Raw genomic sequence first — 16,926 nt, 5'->3', positions numbered from 1 at the left:
AATTAAGCCCTGAGGAACAAAAGAAGTCAGCTATGGGCCCTAGTAATGAAAAGGAACAAATGCACCTGGAAGTTTAAAGGGAGCCTTGTGAAGGAAAGCCTCCAGAACAGTCTCATCTCAACCTGGCAGAGCTGGAAAGGGCAGGATGACCCCCAGTCTCAGAGGACTCATGTCATTCCCCTATTTCCAGCTGATAGCTACCCACATGCGGGTCTGCCTATTAACTTTTCCTTCTTCTCTTTCACAGGGGACTACTGGCTTTGGGCACATATTGATAAGTGTTTGGAGCTGGCAGAGTATTTATACAATATCATCAAAAACAGAGAAGGCTGAAATGGTATTTGATAGGAAGTATATCTCATATTTCAACACTGCCATTGTTGAATCCCAACGTGCGTTCCATCTTCACACTAATTGTTTTCTGATATTGAAACATGCTGTCTAGCTAAGTGGGGCCCATTACAAGGGGAAGCAATAGATGGTGGGATGAAAGCCTTTGAGCTGGAATAAAGATCAGACTCAGAGTAATTGTATAGAATGTGAAAGTGAGACTGCTCAAAAGGCAATTATTCATTTAAGTACAGCAATTATCTTCTGAACCTAAAGAATAACCACATCCAAATCATCCTTGGAATTTTGGACCATGTCTGAATCCTACTTTCTTCCTTGTGGCCTCACACACAAATGTGTGCTTCACCAGTTTCATACCTCCCAGTTTTCATGAGTTCTGAAGACAATGAAGGAGAATGAGCATACCTCTCAAGAGTAAGTGCTGTAATTCCCTTTGGTCTATGTGTCTTCTTTTTGACGAGAAACATCTTTATGGGAATACCAGCTGGTACCTAGATGGATAATGGATACCCCTCTGTGGCTCCCACAGAGCTAGGATCCTCTAAAAATCATATTTCCTGACTTAAAACAATTCTGTTTGCTTGTTTCTAGAAAAAGGTTTATGATGTCTTAAAATTGGTTGGGTGATAATCTCATATGACATTCGGAAAGCACCAGAACTGTCCTCAAAGTTTCCTGGTTTTTGAAAGGAAACAAATGCTCAATTACAATTACAAAAACACTTTAAGAAGCCATGAAACAGAAAAAAAGAAAAGAAAGAAAAAAAAGAAAAGAAAAGAAAAGGCTGTGGAGCCCCTTGAGATACCAGGGTCAAGGCACCCAGGAAGGGAACAATAATATTAACGGCTACAGAAATTTACAGTGTGCACTGTGCCCCAGGCTCCAACATTTATCATGTTGGTCGCCAAGAGACTCATGTTGAGTTGATGTGGCCAAGTACTGATTGACAGGAGAAAATGTGGTGTCCCCCAAATTTCACAGTAAGTCTGACTCGAGAGCCTGGTTGCTTCAGGTCTTCTTTGGTCAGGAAATATATATGTATATATATTTTACCTTTAATCTCTACCTGCCCCAAACATCTACACATGGGTATAGTATATTTTTTGTTATTTGACATCACGGTCTTGTAGAAATAAGAAAACTAGGTTGACTGCTGTGTGCCTGAACTTCAGAGGCTGGCTGCTCCTAGGCATTTTTCTGGCAATAGGGGGCTGGAGGGCACAGCTAGGTTAGGCAGACATGTATTTCCAATTGCTAAAAATCTCCACCTTATCTTACTGACCTACTAGAACAATTCATTCCTCTACATTAAGGGAGGAATGATTCTTGTAGATGAAAAATCCTCAGGAAAGTTTTTAGACATTAACATCTGCCTTGTAATCCATAAACCCACATTCCTTGACATAGTGAAACTCAGATGTGGTAGATTCTCTCTTTTTTAATTTGTCAGTGTGACTTGTATATAAGGGTACATGTTCACACATGTCTGCAAATGTGCATATTATTATTACATATTCCCATGGCAATAGCATCTGCATGTTGGAGAGAGAGCAAAGTTAAATTCTGGACAAGACAAGGAAAGAACCCTACCCCAAGGTCAATTGCTGAGCTAAAGTGATGAGGTGTGGGGGTTTGCAATACATAATGAACTGGTTAGGTGACGATAGACCCCTTGAGATTGATTTCCCCTGATTCTGGTGACTGGAAACCTCAGAGCAGAAGTCGGGGATCCCCACTATATCTGCTGAGATCCCACTTTCTAATCCGTTAGTATTCTGTTTTCACTGCGGTCTCCTTTCACAGAAAGAAGGGAAGGGAAGAAGAAAAAAGGAGTCAAAGACAAACACCTCTCCTGGGGTCTCGCAAAAAGGCACAAACTAATGAGGCAGAGTCTCCATGAGAGCCCTACCTCCTAATTTGGAATTAGGATGACAATATAGACAGCGAACTGAGGACACAATGTCGAGTCTACAGTGAGTGCTTTTCACATACCATCATGCATAAGGGGAAGAGGAGACACCCCTTATGTGTGGTGACCCCTAAGAGCTTTCCCAGGCTTGACTGGTAAGGAACAAATATCTGGATAACAGAGGTAGCTGTGACTAATCCAGCATTCACCCCATAGTGGGGATGTCAGGATGAGGATCCGGTATATGCATTTCCGCTGCCCAGACAGGCTGCTCCTACTTCTGGTTCCTCTGTTTCATCTTCATCCACCACATCATCTTTTTTTTTGTTGTTGTAGCTATTCTAGGGATGGAACTCAGGACTTCATACATACCATCAGCTGTTTCACTCAAATACACTCTAGCCTCTCTTCTAATTATTCTTTTTATTTGTGTTGTTGTTTGCTGTTATTTTGAGGACAATGGCTCACTATGCCTTCCTAGCTGGAATAGAGGCACAGGGAACCCTACCTCACAAATGCTGGGATTAACGGAGTGCATCTGTGGCCCAGCCATTCTCCATCATTACTTGCATCTCTTTTATTAGCTTTTATAGTTTCCCTCTCACTAATTAGAAACAGTTTTCCCAAAACATCAACAAATGGGTTGATAAAAAATCTTTATAACAAATAGTGAAAGGGCATTTCATGATAACTGTATGCTATTTCATGAATACTATTTTTTATAGGAAAAAAACTGTTTATTTTAATTATAAGAAATGCTGTCATTTAAGGGATGGTCCCCATTTTGAACTGAATTTCTGGGCCTTGCTCATCTATATCTAAGTTAAAACAGAGTCAGCTTCTCATTTCTGTTTAAATCTTTATTATGAACACAAGGTCCCAGATGCTATGTTTACAAACTCGAGTGGCAAATGCGTGGGCAGATCCAAAAGATGCAACGGAGAAGATGCAGCTGGAATGTATACTCTTGTCTTAGAGAGCACAATGCTTCCTTTACTATACCATGTATCAAATTGAAAACCTTTTCACTTCCCCTGCGCTGTGCTAGGGGGCAAAAGGTAACTTCCAGCAACAGACAGCACAAGGGAAGAAAGACGATGTATCTGTTTATCAGTGAAAAGGGCCAATTAAGAATTGGGATATTATTTACTTCGTAGAACTATCAGAAGAAAGAAAGATGATAAGCCAATTAAACTATCAGAATGTTATTGAACCCAACAAGTCAAAGCCCATCTCATTTCAACTCAGAAGGAGAAGCAGGAAGAGTCTACGGGACATGTAGCAACGATGGGAAGATCCTGCAGAGTGTGGGGATGTGGAGGTTCCTACAGACATTCATAGACTGTGGACTGGGAGCATGCAACCATAGGTCTGATAGAGGCATGAAACAGCAAAAATGTAGATGGTTCAAGGGATGTTTAATAAGTTGCTCTTATCAGAGTTGTAGATTCATTTTGGTGAGCAGTTGAAGATGAATCATGGGGCTGGTGACAAAAGACCTTGATGTGAAGCTAGGGACCATGAACTCAATTTGAAACAGCAAGGGAATCCCATGAAGCTGTGATCTTGTCTGAGATTTCTTCTATATATGAAGTCTTGTGGATTCAGCTTTTTACCACTAGATAATTATTTATGGCATTAAAGCTTCCTCCCCCTCCAAAAACATACTCATCAGGGAAAGCAATTTAAAAAAGGGCTACAAAACTAAGAGGTTTTGGATCTGAGAAAGTTATCAAGAGTAGGTGCTGTGCGTGTGTGTGTGTGTGTGTGTGTGTGTGTGTGTGTGTGTGTGGCAGTGGGACTGCACCCTCCTAGGGAGGCCAAGGGAGGGCACTGGCTGTCTTCCCCTATTTCTCTCAACCCTGTTCTCTTAATCATGGTCTCTTGCTGAATCTGAGCCTCACTGTTTTAGCTGGGCTGGCCAGTGAACTCCAGTGTAACCCTGTCTCCCCTCCCCACAGTGTTAGTGTTGTGCTTTACGCAACCACTCCTAGTTTTATTACATGGAATGAGACAGCACAGGTCCTCATGTTTAAACAAGTACACAAACCTTACTGAACCATCTCTCAGCCCCTCAGAGGTCTACTACTTTTAACCATCAGTGATGCTAAGGCACATCCCTCCCATAATAATTCTACCTGAACAATGTTTTCTTTATAATGACTTCGTATTTTTCTGTCTTGAAACTCTCTCCCATCTGGTTCTGATAAACCATTTATTCCTGGAGGCAAGAGACCACATTCTTCCCATTCCCAACAAGCGTTAACTGACTTAACCAAGGTGGCAAGCATCTGCTAGCCTGTAGCATTTGTGCCTCTTATCATATTTAAGGTTTTTAATGTTTTTGTTTTTCTTATCTTAGTTATAAATCGCAGTTCGGTTTTCGATGTTTGAGCTCTTTCATTTTTCTGACCCAATGAAAATTTGAAGAAATTCCTTCAAGAGAAAACCTTGGTACCATTTTAGTTAAAAAAACAAAATCAAAGGCTTGCTGTGGGATTCCCCTAACCTAGAAAAGAAAGACATTGCACTGATGTGGTCTCTTCTACAGGTGGCACCAGTGATTAAAAGCCCAGAATGATGGAGTATGGGACCACGATGGTCTGACTACCAACCCCTGGGAGACAAGGTCCTTCTTCCATATGGTCATCTCAAACCCTGCAGCAACTCACCAAGACATAGACTTCCTCATTGAGAAGAAATCCCAGGCATGGACGGGATTTGTAATCACCTTGCACATCAAAGTGTTTTAAGTCTCTAGGTAGACAGTTAAGTTGTCACAACTGTGTAAATGTATTTATGTGATTTGTTCCAAAAGTAAAGCTATTTCTATGGTAACCAGTGTCTGATGAGTACAGTTTAAAAAAAATCAAAACTAACAAACATAAAGAGGAAACATTGCTCCTTTTAAAAATCCTTTTAAGGTTTAGAGATACATCTCTAATAATTAGTGACAAAAAAAGCTATGTTCTCGTCAGTAAGAGAAAGCATAAAGTTGTTATAAATATTTCTCCCTTTTAATATTGGTGCAATCCAACTTTACTTCAGCGGCCCAGCAGGAATGCTGAATAGTGCCAAATCACCCTCGGATCATAAAGGGTTCTCTGGGGTGCCGTGAAAAGGACAAAGTAATATAACATGTACCCTGACAATACAAACTCTTGCTTTTTCATAGTATTAGAAAAAAAATTTCTAATTTACCTATAGCAACATTTCAAATGTTTTTAAATACATATATTTTTACAAAGAAAATATATATAAAAGAAATCCTATTTTGTAACATATAGTTTTTATTTTATATGGGTTATATAGCTGCAGGGGCAGATATGTAGAGCCTAAGCCAGATTTATTTCTTATTTATTTTTTTCTCTTTTTTTTCATAGGAAGGCACAATAAAACACTTTAGCAAGGTAATTTTAACAAGAAACCCACAAAATTTTTAAAAGTTTATTAACTTATGTTAGTATATATCATGGGCTTATCATATCCCTAAAGATAGTATTTCAAAACAAACAAACACACACACACACACAAGAAACTTTCTAAAAACAATTGACGGATCGCTGTAAGACTCTCTTCTGCCTGTTTAGGCTTTATAAGTTGGCCCTAGAAGACCCCACTTGAGGGATCCTGCTTGGTCCCAGATCCAGTAAGCATGTCTGTCACTGCTTTTTCCCTGTGTGGCTGATTTAGACAGAGGTTGATATTAGTTCTTGAAGTTTCTTTTCAAACTATATTCTTTTTATTAGATCACTTTGATTAATTGGAAAAGGCAACAAATAAAACCTAATGAGCCCTACCAAGGAGGTGTGGCACATTCCTCAGTATATTAAACCAACCCAGGGAGATGAGACCTCTGTATGACAACCATGGCTTCATCCCAAATACCCTTCTGCTGCTTTCCCCTACCTCCCCAGCAACCCACAAGAAGGAATTGGTATCTCATGTGGATGTTTTCCTTTTCTGAAATAAGCGCCTCACTGTAAGCAGTTTCAGAATAGCCTAAGATCTTTTATCTTGTCTCCAGTTGGGTCCACAATAAGGATACGCAGAGATCACTAAATCTCAAAATAATAATTTAAAAATATAAATTTCCTTCCCTGTCAACTATATGAAAAGCTATCCATAATTTCCATGATAACCCAAGTCTGCCAGAAGCCTAAGTGATAGTAGAAGAACCATGTCATCACCACAAATAAATGGCTAGTATAGGTCTGGAAGCATTCTTCCATTCCAAGTGAATTGAGCATTTCAAAATTCAGAAAAGACTACAGGAGGAAAAGCCCTGTCACTCAACTGTCATATATCTTCATGACATGGTCCCAGATCTTATTTGGTCAAGGCTGCCAGCTGTGCCAAACATATTGATTGTCTACAAGTAGCAAAAGGCTGAGTATTTGCTGTCCTAGAAAGCCAAAAGCCTTCCCCAGAGCACTGGAAGAAAGCTCACTATACCAGCAGCGTGTGTGAAGGAATAGCCTCCCATTTTAACTATTCTCTAGTGGGCAAGCAGGCCTTTCTGGAAACTGGCTGTAGGAGGTAAGCCATTTGCTGTCCACCCATCTTGAACCTCAGGCTTAAGGATCTCATTTCTTTGAAGGATATTTATTCCTCCAAACCACTGTCCCACTTAGACCAGGCAAAAGCCAGGTGTCCTGATGAGCAGAAGGCTTAGCCCTTAGGGGACAGACTTGGTGGCACAGGATGGCTTCTGGTTTGTTGAGATGACAAACTAGAAAAAGTAGTCATGTCCATGTATGAGATTCCAGCAAAATACTTTTTACTGGAATTCTCCTATCCCCTCATTCAAAGACTCTTCCTTGCATTTTCTAGAACTTGCTTAGATGTGAGATCTCTTCCTGTATTCTAAGGGGGCAATGCTTTAATTAGATCTACCATTCACTTGAGAAGAGGAAGATGGGAAAGGAAAAGAATAATGGAGAGTGCACTGAACAGTGGTCCAAATCTGGATGCCAAAGTCTTTATCTGTGATCTTCTTTTCTTTCATTTATAAAACACTAGTTTCCATCTTTGGTCAGAATTTGATATGGCCATTTTTATTTACACAGCAATATTTCATTTATTTTTAAATACTTGAAAAAGTGCAGTGTGTGTTTCTCTGAGATCTCTAAATGGTATAGAGCTCATGTACTGTCACATGATTTGACAAAAGAAAAGTGTGTGTGTGTGTGTGTGTGTGTGTGTGTGTACATGACGCCTTTAGTACATTGTTAGTACTGTCACCAGCCACCTTGGATTGGGGTTGTGCAGATATAATGGTGTGTGGTGTTGCAAGTGTATTGTGTGTTGCTGTAAAAAGCTTTTAACATTATCAGTGTGTAAATCTTCTACATGGTAGCTATATTGAACTTTGAAGCTTTGAGACTATGAGAACTGTATTTGCATCCGTTCCTGTTCTACGCCTCTCTTCTCCATCACCCTCTCCTGCCCCTTCCCCAGCTGTGTGCCCTGTATGTCCAGCTCTTATGAAGACATAACCTCTGGCTAAGCCCACCCCAAGAAATCTCTTTGACAATTATGTGATCAGACACAAATTGCAACGTGAACGCTGTTTTCATCTCTGCGGCTAGAAATGGGAGTACAGTGTCTAGAGCTGCCCCAGTGTGCAGCAGCTGTTCCACTTTGTGGGGACTCGGGTAGATTGCTGCTCCTCAGAACATGGAAAAGGAAACAAGGTGTAAATATAGCAGCAGGACAAAGAATCAAAGACCATCAAATCAGGTATCATCTTGCACGTGCTTTTTTATTTAAGTACTAAATACAAGCACTGTGTATTAATTAGTTGTGTGTGCCAGTCTTGTTACCAAAGTGGTGTTTCTGAATAATGTCAATATTTCCCAGTGCCCTTCCATTACTAAAGACAGAATAAAAGTAAATAAAACTACAGACATGTGGCAGCCTGTTCTTCCTACCAAGTATAAACTTGTGTATGAGTCAAAGTATTTTACCTGTGTTTTCTCTCTAAACCCAAATAAATGTGTATATGTGGACACATCGAGTCTATGCATGAAGTCATTTCAAGCTCTGCCATGTGGCAGATGTCATTTTAATGTCTTTCTTGTCTTTTCTGGTCTTATCTCTACTTTCTCACCTCACACTGCACCCATCAGAATTGCCATTACCTAAATTCTGGTTTCTCCTTCAAACCAGAGAGTGATCAATTAAAATTATTACAAAACATTTCCCATAAATGCTTGAGAAAAAACAAACAAATAAAAAGCTGTGTGGCCTTTAACCTTTTACTGCTGTAAACTCAAATGTTAATCTGTTTCTCTCCCCACCCAGCAAATTATGTTTTTCTGAATGTGTGAAAGACAGGGACTCTTAAATAGAAGGGACACACAGCTTTACCATTGTCCTCTGTGCCCAGGAAGAGATTTTTTCTCTTTTTGATGAGGAAAAGTGATGGGAGATGTCATTCTGTATATGTTTCTCATACTAGTTTCATGAATAAAGCACTGTTGGCCAATAGGAAAGGGAAGATAGGAGGGGACTAGGAGACAAGGAGGAAAGGAGTATTAAGGGCCAAGATGGAGAGTCTGGAAGAACAAGTACTGCTTGGCTCCCAGTGAGAGAAGGCCACGTGAAAATACATAGATCTTGAGAAATGGGTTAATACTTAAGACAGAGCCCTTCGATAAGAAACTAGTGCTGAGCCAACAGCATTGGCCACCTAATTTAGAGTCTCGATGTGTTAATTGGGGCTGGCTTGGTATTGTGGGGACAGACCAGAGGCGGAGGAAAAACCCTACTCACTTACAGAAAAGCATCTCGCCAGTTATAAGGTGCAGGTTCTGCATCAGAATTATCTGGGATTAGGGTAGAACTATAACACTGCCCCTTGGGATGTCCCACAAATGTCTGCCAACCTCCTTGATTCTGTCCCAACAACCTTTGCTCATAAAATTTCTATCTTGGATTACACATTGAATATATACTGGGCACTGAAGATGGCTCTTGGTATTTGTACTGCCTAATCTTCATCATCAACTTGACTGGATTAACCCCAGGGTGTGTCCAACCCCCAAAAAAATGAAAAATAGATCTGAGCACTAATATTCATCTCTCTAACACTCCTATTGCCAGCTTCAATGTGGCTAGCCACTTCTCACTTCTGTAACTACCCTTTCCCTGCACAGGAGGCTGTGTGCTTTAAACCATATCACTCCATTCCTTAAATGGCAGTGGTCAGGCACTTTGTCATAGCAATGAGAAAGTATCTAATGAGGCATTCGTGTAGTCCCTAAATCTTGATTGTATCATACCCCTGTTAATTTTTATGTGAATTGTTTCAGTCTCCTCTTTTCACCTCCTTAAACACTCAAGCCCCACTGAGCTCCTCCACTGCAGGCTCTTGGTCAGTAAGGTTCTACTTCAAGGCCAACCTAACAAACTCAATCCAGTCATCTCATGCCTGTGTTGATCTAATAAAGCTTTCCTGAAGATCTTAGTACCAAGCTAACCACAGTTATACAAAACCATGCAGTCGTGGCACAGACCTTTAATCCCAGAAGCCACACTAATTAGCCATAGAAACTTGGCAGTGGTGATTCCTACAACAAATCCCAGCACTAGAAGAATGTAAAGCAGATGGAGACACAGTGTAGTGTATTCAGTTTGCAGTCTAGAGAGTCTGAGAACCCAGTGCAGTTTGGCCTTAGCCTTGGTAGAGGTAAGAACTCTAGTGGCTTGGCTGCTTTGGTTTTTCTGATCTTCAGTTTGAACCTTGATACACGATTGTATCTGTCTCTGGGTGTTATACCTCAGTTGTCTTCTTTCTTATTCCTGTAGATTTGCCTAACTGTCTAATTGACTTTTCCTACTCATCCTAGAGTCCTAGCAAACCCCCACTCTCTCCTGTGGTATTCTACATCCATCTGTACATGCATCTTTCCTTGATGTTTGGTGTAATCTTGAGCTAAGTCCAATACTGTCCCTGAGCTTCTAGAACTGGGGACTGAAGATGGGTCCTAGGAAGAAGGTCATGAGATATAATTCAACATACAAATTTAGGCCTGTGTCCATTTATCCTAGACAGTTGGGGTCCCAGACTTTCAATTCTAACATACCCTCCCTCAGGGTGCCTGTCAAGTGAAGGCCCTCATACACTCCACACCTCCTGCATACTGTGTCTGCCATCAGGGGTATCTGTGCAGAATCTCTCAGTCTTCCTTATGCTTTTCCTCTCTTCCCCTTAACCCTGTAACCTAGCAGCACCATCTGAGGGCCTGAACTGAGCCCCTTGCTCCCTCCGTAAGCCAAGCAATCACTTCCACAGGTGCTGGAATCCCAGTGCATCCCAAATGAGGACCTATGCTGACTTTGCCTTAGCAAACTCTGAGAAACCTCTCAAACTCTTTCAAAAACCCTAATGACACCCTCTGAAGAGACCTGTGCTGAGTACCCAAATGCTCCTGGGGGCACTCCCTCTACTTCTCTCTGGCACTCTAACCTCAGTTTTTGGGAGACTACTAGAAAAACCTGCTTGTTCTCTAGGCATCTGTTGGTGAGATGAGGAGGCCACACCTTTCGCAGCTAAACTACAAATATTTTTGCTGCCCAACTCACTAATCAGCCCGAATGGCACTAAGAATGAACTTCAGGCCATTATTTGTCACAAAAGTTGTCAAACCAACTTAAAAGTGAAAAGGGAAGCAAATACTCCTCCACAAAGATGGGCCAGACCAGTAACCAACAACTGCTCCACCCAAGTCCCTTTCCCTAAAATGACCCGAGAAAATGAAAAACCAGACAATACATCTCCCCCAGGATCTTTAATCCCCATAGTAGTGAAGTCCCCAGGAAGCAACTGGAATTACAATAACTTAAGACAATGAATTCCAATAGAACAATTACATATGTTCAAGGAACTCAAACAGAACATGAAAAGAGGCAAAGGAAATAGAAGATTAAGAAAACATATAACAGGGATAACAATCGAGGCCATGAGAAATAAAATTCAATAAAAATTGAATATTAAATAAAACTACAAACAAAAATAAAACTTAGGGTAAAAGCTCAGCAAAAAACTTCACCAGTGAACAGGAAAATGAACTAGTAGGGCATAAAGACCAGTAGAAATTGGAGCACTCAGTCTAATAAAACAATAAATCAAAATCACACAGACTATACTGGGACCTTTGAAACACTATGATAAAAAACAAACCTACAAATATTGTGGACATAAAAAGAGAATAAATCCAAGTCAAAGCACAGAAAGGTATTTCACAAGAAAATCTCCAAAATTAGAAAAAGATGCCAATCCAAATACAAGAGGCACACCAAAAGATGAGATTAGAGGAGCAGAAAATATGTCCTATAATAGAACAGAAGCATTAAAAGCTACAAGAGAAGGATGGGAGTCTTGTATAACATTTGATGAAGCCAGAAAGACAGGAATAGTTACACTTCCATTGTAAGGGATCACAAGCCAACCCAGACTACTATATCCAACAGAACTATATCATAATTAGAAGTAAAGAAAAACATTGCCAGATAAACACAGCCTGAAAGAACATATGACTACCAATCCCAACCTACAGAGGAGTATAGACTGGAATATTTCAGACCTAAAGATGATAAACTTAAAAAGGATCATGGGGAAAAATAAGCAATATTATTCAAAGGCTAAGAAAATAAGCCAAGAAAACAGACACTAGAAAATCAACAAATGTTTTGGAATATACATCTTTCTATAGCGGAATTTAAATATTAATGGTCTCAACTCCCAGAGCAAAGACAGAAGCTTATCACTGGACCAGAGAACTGGGAGTCCATCAATTTCTTCCTTCCGAGAAACATGCTTCACCATCAGAGATGAATACTACCTTTGGGTGAGGATGGAGCAAGGGTATCCAAAGCAAATGGAGTCAGAAAGCAAACAAGTATTACCAATTCTCATATCTAAAATGAAGACTTGAAACCCAAATTACTCATAAGAGATAAAGATGGTCGCAACCTGCCACCAGTCAAGGGATCAATCACGAGGAACATTAGAGATTAAACAGGCAAAGAATTTCCCCAAGTAAGATTCCAGTAGTTCCTTTAGCTGTAGGCTCAGCAAGGAGTACACAACTGTGAAGACCCTATAAAGGAGCTGTCCCTAATAGCCTGCCCCTGGGAAAACCAATCCCTAGGCCCAGATTAGGTGGAGGTTTTTTGCACTGAGGGAAAGTGATGGGAAAGTGGGGAAGGGACTGGTCTCTAGGACAGGAGCAGCAGAAAAGAAGAGAGGCAGAGCAAGAGAGAGAGAGGAGGAGAGGGAGGGAGGGAGGGAAGGAGGAGGGAGGGAGGGAGGGAGATGGGAAATAGAGCAAGGCCTTGGTAGACCATAGGACACTGATGCACCTGTGAGAAATCTCTTTTATCTTTTTGTTTATTGTGGAAGAGAGGAATTTTAAGGCTTTAGGTGCTTCACAGAGAGCAGCAATCCCCCTTCGACTTCCTGTTGCATAACTTTTGTCCTTGATCCAACCAGATCCCCGCATGAGACAGCATTCCATGCTCTGTGGAAGAGTTCCCAACCATGCATTCAGAAAACACACCTGCCCTGGCGCATGTCTTTTGATGCCTGAGAAAGCTATTATTTCTCATGACTTTTAAAGCTGCTCTTGATTCCTGCTGTCCAGATTCCCCACGGAAGCTGCAACGGTGGGCAGGGCTGGAGCTGACGAGGGGCCTTAAGAGCCCCCAAGGCTGCCCCTGAGTAAATATCTTCACCCTAGCGCGGTGGTTCAGTCTTCCTAATGCTGGGAGCCTTCCTTACAGTTCCTCTGTGCCATGGTGACCCCCCCAGCCATAAAATAATTTCGTTGCTACCTCATTGCTGTATCCTTGCTGCTGTTATGAATCTTAATGTAAATATCTAATATGCAGGATATCAGCCTGTGAAAGTGTGGTTTGACCTACCAGCAGGGTGAGAGAGCCACAGGTTGATAACTGCTGCCCTGTGAGACCATTCTGCTCTTCTGGTGGATGTGAGCATGGCTCCAAACCACGAACATCCATTGAATTATTGTGAGTATTCTAAGACTGAGTCACTAGGAGTTTGATGTCACAGTGAAAACAATATTATCCCAAGGCCATGTGGGGTTTTTAAAGATGCCTCCTGCCTGAAGGTTCTTTACGGGTGTATTATATGTCAGGGGATGCGTGCTGGTTCCATGGTGTAATGATTTAGCACTCTGGACTCTAGATCCCAACAATAAAGGGGATCATTTTTTGTTTTGTTTTTGTTTTGTTTTATTGTATTTTGCTTGAGACTGGAACTCACTATGCCTCCCAAAATTGGCTTTGAGCTTGTGATCCTCCAGAGAGCTAGAGTGGCAGGTCACCACACCTTCATGTCTAGCAGTAAAGGGATTCGAACAACCATGTTAACCAACGAACATTTGAGTAAACTGCTCAGAAATGATGATGAACAAGAAATAAGAGATGTTAATTATAAAAGCCAGTTTCCTCCTCTGGCGCACAGTGCCCCATTGAGGAACCGAGTCAATTAACTGCCAGCAAGCTTGTGCATAGTCAAGTACACACAACTAGAGTATATGTATGGAAGGAGTTTGGATTTTGCCAGGCTTGGAAAATAAGCCCCTGCCAGGAGAAGTAAACTGTGGATACAATGTTTTCCATTTCCCCTCATGAGCTAGCTGGCGGCCTTCGGCTGGAATAATACAGCTTTCTCAGCTTGGTCTGCCATTTGTTAACCTACTAGATCTCTCATGATCTCCCTACTTCAGTTCTACCTGTCCAAACTAGGACACCAAATGGCATCTGGTCACTCAGATGATAGATATTCAAATGAGAAAAATGCCCAAAGCCTGAATCAAAGTGCTTTCCTTCACCAGTGCATCTTACATGAACCCCATTTCGTTATGTGCTGCTTCATGGAAGAACCAGGCCTAGATGCAAGGCCTCCTCTTACAAAACTCTCAGGACTAGGGTTCTAAGCAGGAAGGTTTAGGCTTCCATATACATCCATGAAGACACAGTCTTGGTGTAATAGTGGTGGGGGACAAGACCTAGATAGTGTTATAGGGAACTAAGGAGAAAAATAAGAGCAAGAAATAAAAGTTAGGCAGGTGTGGTGGTCCCTTGAGAGTTTGAGACAGGGATAATAAATCTGCAAGTTATTTTGAGCTGTGTCAAAAATAACAACTTAAAGAGTGATATAATACTAACCTCACAAATAGATGTTCTCACAGACTCAGCAAGGGCATGATTGATATGAGTTTCTGGTTGGGTTGGGGTCTTCTCCATTGGAGAATCATATCTATCACTTACTATAAGCCTGATGGAAAGCTATGGGTAGAAACTCATAAGTCCCTGGAAAAGAATACTACTACTGATGTTTTGCTTAATGAACATGTTAAGATGACATCTAAATGTCCACTTCCATTGATAAGTACTACTCCTGGCCTTAAAGAAGAAACAGAGTGTGAGTGGATAGTAGTGAATGCAAGTTCATAATTGGTTAAAGTAATAAGTGACATTTGTGTATTTACTCCTAAATATGACATTTTATTCAATCACCCCTAAGCTCAGGTAACAGGGCACTCACAACAGAAAATATGGAAATACTGTAAAAATCAGGATGCTGGGAGGAATACACAGTCAAACATTGTCTTCTGAACAACCATAGCCATTGCACACTCTGAACCAGCAGCAGCTGTGTTCCCTGCATAAGGCGCATCTACCCACCACAAAATGTGGAAGGGGCTCAAGACATTCACCTCTAAGCTAAAGGTAGATATAAGCAGTTAATGTTTGCTGAAGGAGGGAAGTCATATTTCCCAGTAGCCATTGGTAAGTTATCCTGACCGAGTAAATACCCCCGCATGCTCATGCAGGTCACTGTACACACACATAGAAAGTAGAGAGGTGTTTTCTGAAGAAGAGATTGAGTTCAATAGTAGTGGAAAGGGAGTTAAAGAGGACAGTGAGGTGTGAATATGACCAGATAATTTGTTTTTGAATCCAGATAATCAAATAGCCCATATATCAATTTAGTTGGAGGCAGTTGGTTCCCTAATGCTCATTTGGAATCCCCACATGCATCCTTCCCCAGAGCAGACACCTTTAGGAGCAAAAATGACATGGAATATGTGCCTTTTCCTACCTGGAGTCACTAATAAGGTGGCTTTCTTAATATTTACTTTCTTCTATTATTACTTGACCAGGACATAAACATTGGTGAAAGCAAACATTGTGTCTCCCCTTATCTTAAAGCAGAAACACATCAACACCCAATGTGATAAATTTAGAGGTAGGCCTTTGGGAGGCATCCAGTCATGAGAAGTAAAGCTTTCATGAGTAGAATTGATATTCTTACAAACAAGATAGTTCTAGAGGGATCTCTTCACCTCTGTCAAATGCAGACACAATGCCAAAATTCCAAGGTGTGAAGTGTGAAGTTCAGCAGAGCGATGTCCCCAGAGTCAGTACCTTAACAATTTCCAACCACTAGCATCCAGAATGGGCTGTTATTTCTAAGCCCTCCAGTCTATACTGAGCACGGGATAGTAGCCAATCCAATATAACTATAGAGTTGCCATTAAAAAAAATTAACCTTCTCAAAGCAGCAAAGAACTTCAGAGCTAAAAAAAAAAAAAAAAAAAAAAAAAAAAAAAAAGCATTTGTAAATAACTGCCCAGTATGGAGTTGAGCCTAGAGATCATCTACTTGCCTCTGCCTCCCAAGTGCTGGGATTAAAGGCATGCACCACAGACACCTGGCAGTTGTATTTAAAAAAAAAAAAAAAAAAAAAGATACACAGTCAGAAAGGGGACATGTTGGGAAGTTGTGGGGGTTTCAAGGAGATATGTCAATTCTGAAAATTTAATCATATATGTGAATTCTACAAGCTGAAGAATAAACCAAATTCCAAAAGACCACCAGAATTCTGAATGGAAGGCAGATCTGCCCCAAGCTCATACTGCTTCTTTCTTTCGGGGCAGTGTGAAGGAAGAGTGTTTGTGTTTTGTTTTTGTTTTTAGTTTCTTTTTTTGTTTGTTTGTTTGAGGTTGGTTTTTTTTTACCATATTCCACCTTGTAGTGCATGCTGAAAGGAAGCCAGGACAGGGGCTCAAACAGGAGGATCCTGGGCAGGGGCACAGGTACAGGCTGTGACGGAGTGCTTTGCTTACAGACTTGCTCCCCGTAGTGCTCAGCCTGCTTTCTTATAGAACCCAGGACCTAAAGGCAAGGGATGGTACCACCAACAATGGTTTGAGCCCTGCCCCATTAATCACTAAAGAAATGCCTAGTTAGCTTTGCCTATAGCATGATCTTATTTTTTTGTTTGTTTGTTTGTTTATTTATTTTGTTTTGCCTTTTCCCCTTTTTAAATTTAAGTTTGAGGAAACAGAAGCACTTTTACATGTCAGTCCCATTACCTCTCTTCCCTCTCTCCCCCAACCCCTATCCCATCCCTTCTGTCTCAGGAGGTGAGGCCTTCCATGGGAGAGTCTTCAAAGTCTATCATATCTATTTGGAGCAGTGCATAGGCCCTCCCCCATGTCTAAGATAAGAAAGTATCCCTCTATGTGACATGGACTCCCAGAGTCCATTCATATACTAAGGATAAATACTGATACACTACCAGAGGCCCCATAGACATGATTATCTAAGTAACACCCACATTCAGG

At 41.0% G+C, this 16,926-nt stretch overlaps 1 pseudogene; it reads left to right on the top strand.

Moving 5' to 3' along the window:
- LOC127214109 (glutamate decarboxylase 2-like) overlaps positions 1-333 on the top strand; it is a 29,553-nt pseudogene extending 29,220 nt beyond the window's left edge.
- The last annotated feature ends 16,593 nt before the right edge of the window (positions 334-16,926 follow it).

Source organism: Phodopus roborovskii, unplaced genomic scaffold (genome assembly GCF_943737965.1).
Source record: "Phodopus roborovskii unplaced genomic scaffold, PHOROB, whole genome shotgun sequence".
Classification (NCBI taxonomy): domain Eukaryota; kingdom Metazoa; phylum Chordata; class Mammalia; order Rodentia; family Cricetidae; genus Phodopus; species Phodopus roborovskii.
The sequence above is the reverse complement of the archived record's forward strand: the minus strand, read 5'-3'. Positions and strand labels throughout refer to the sequence as shown.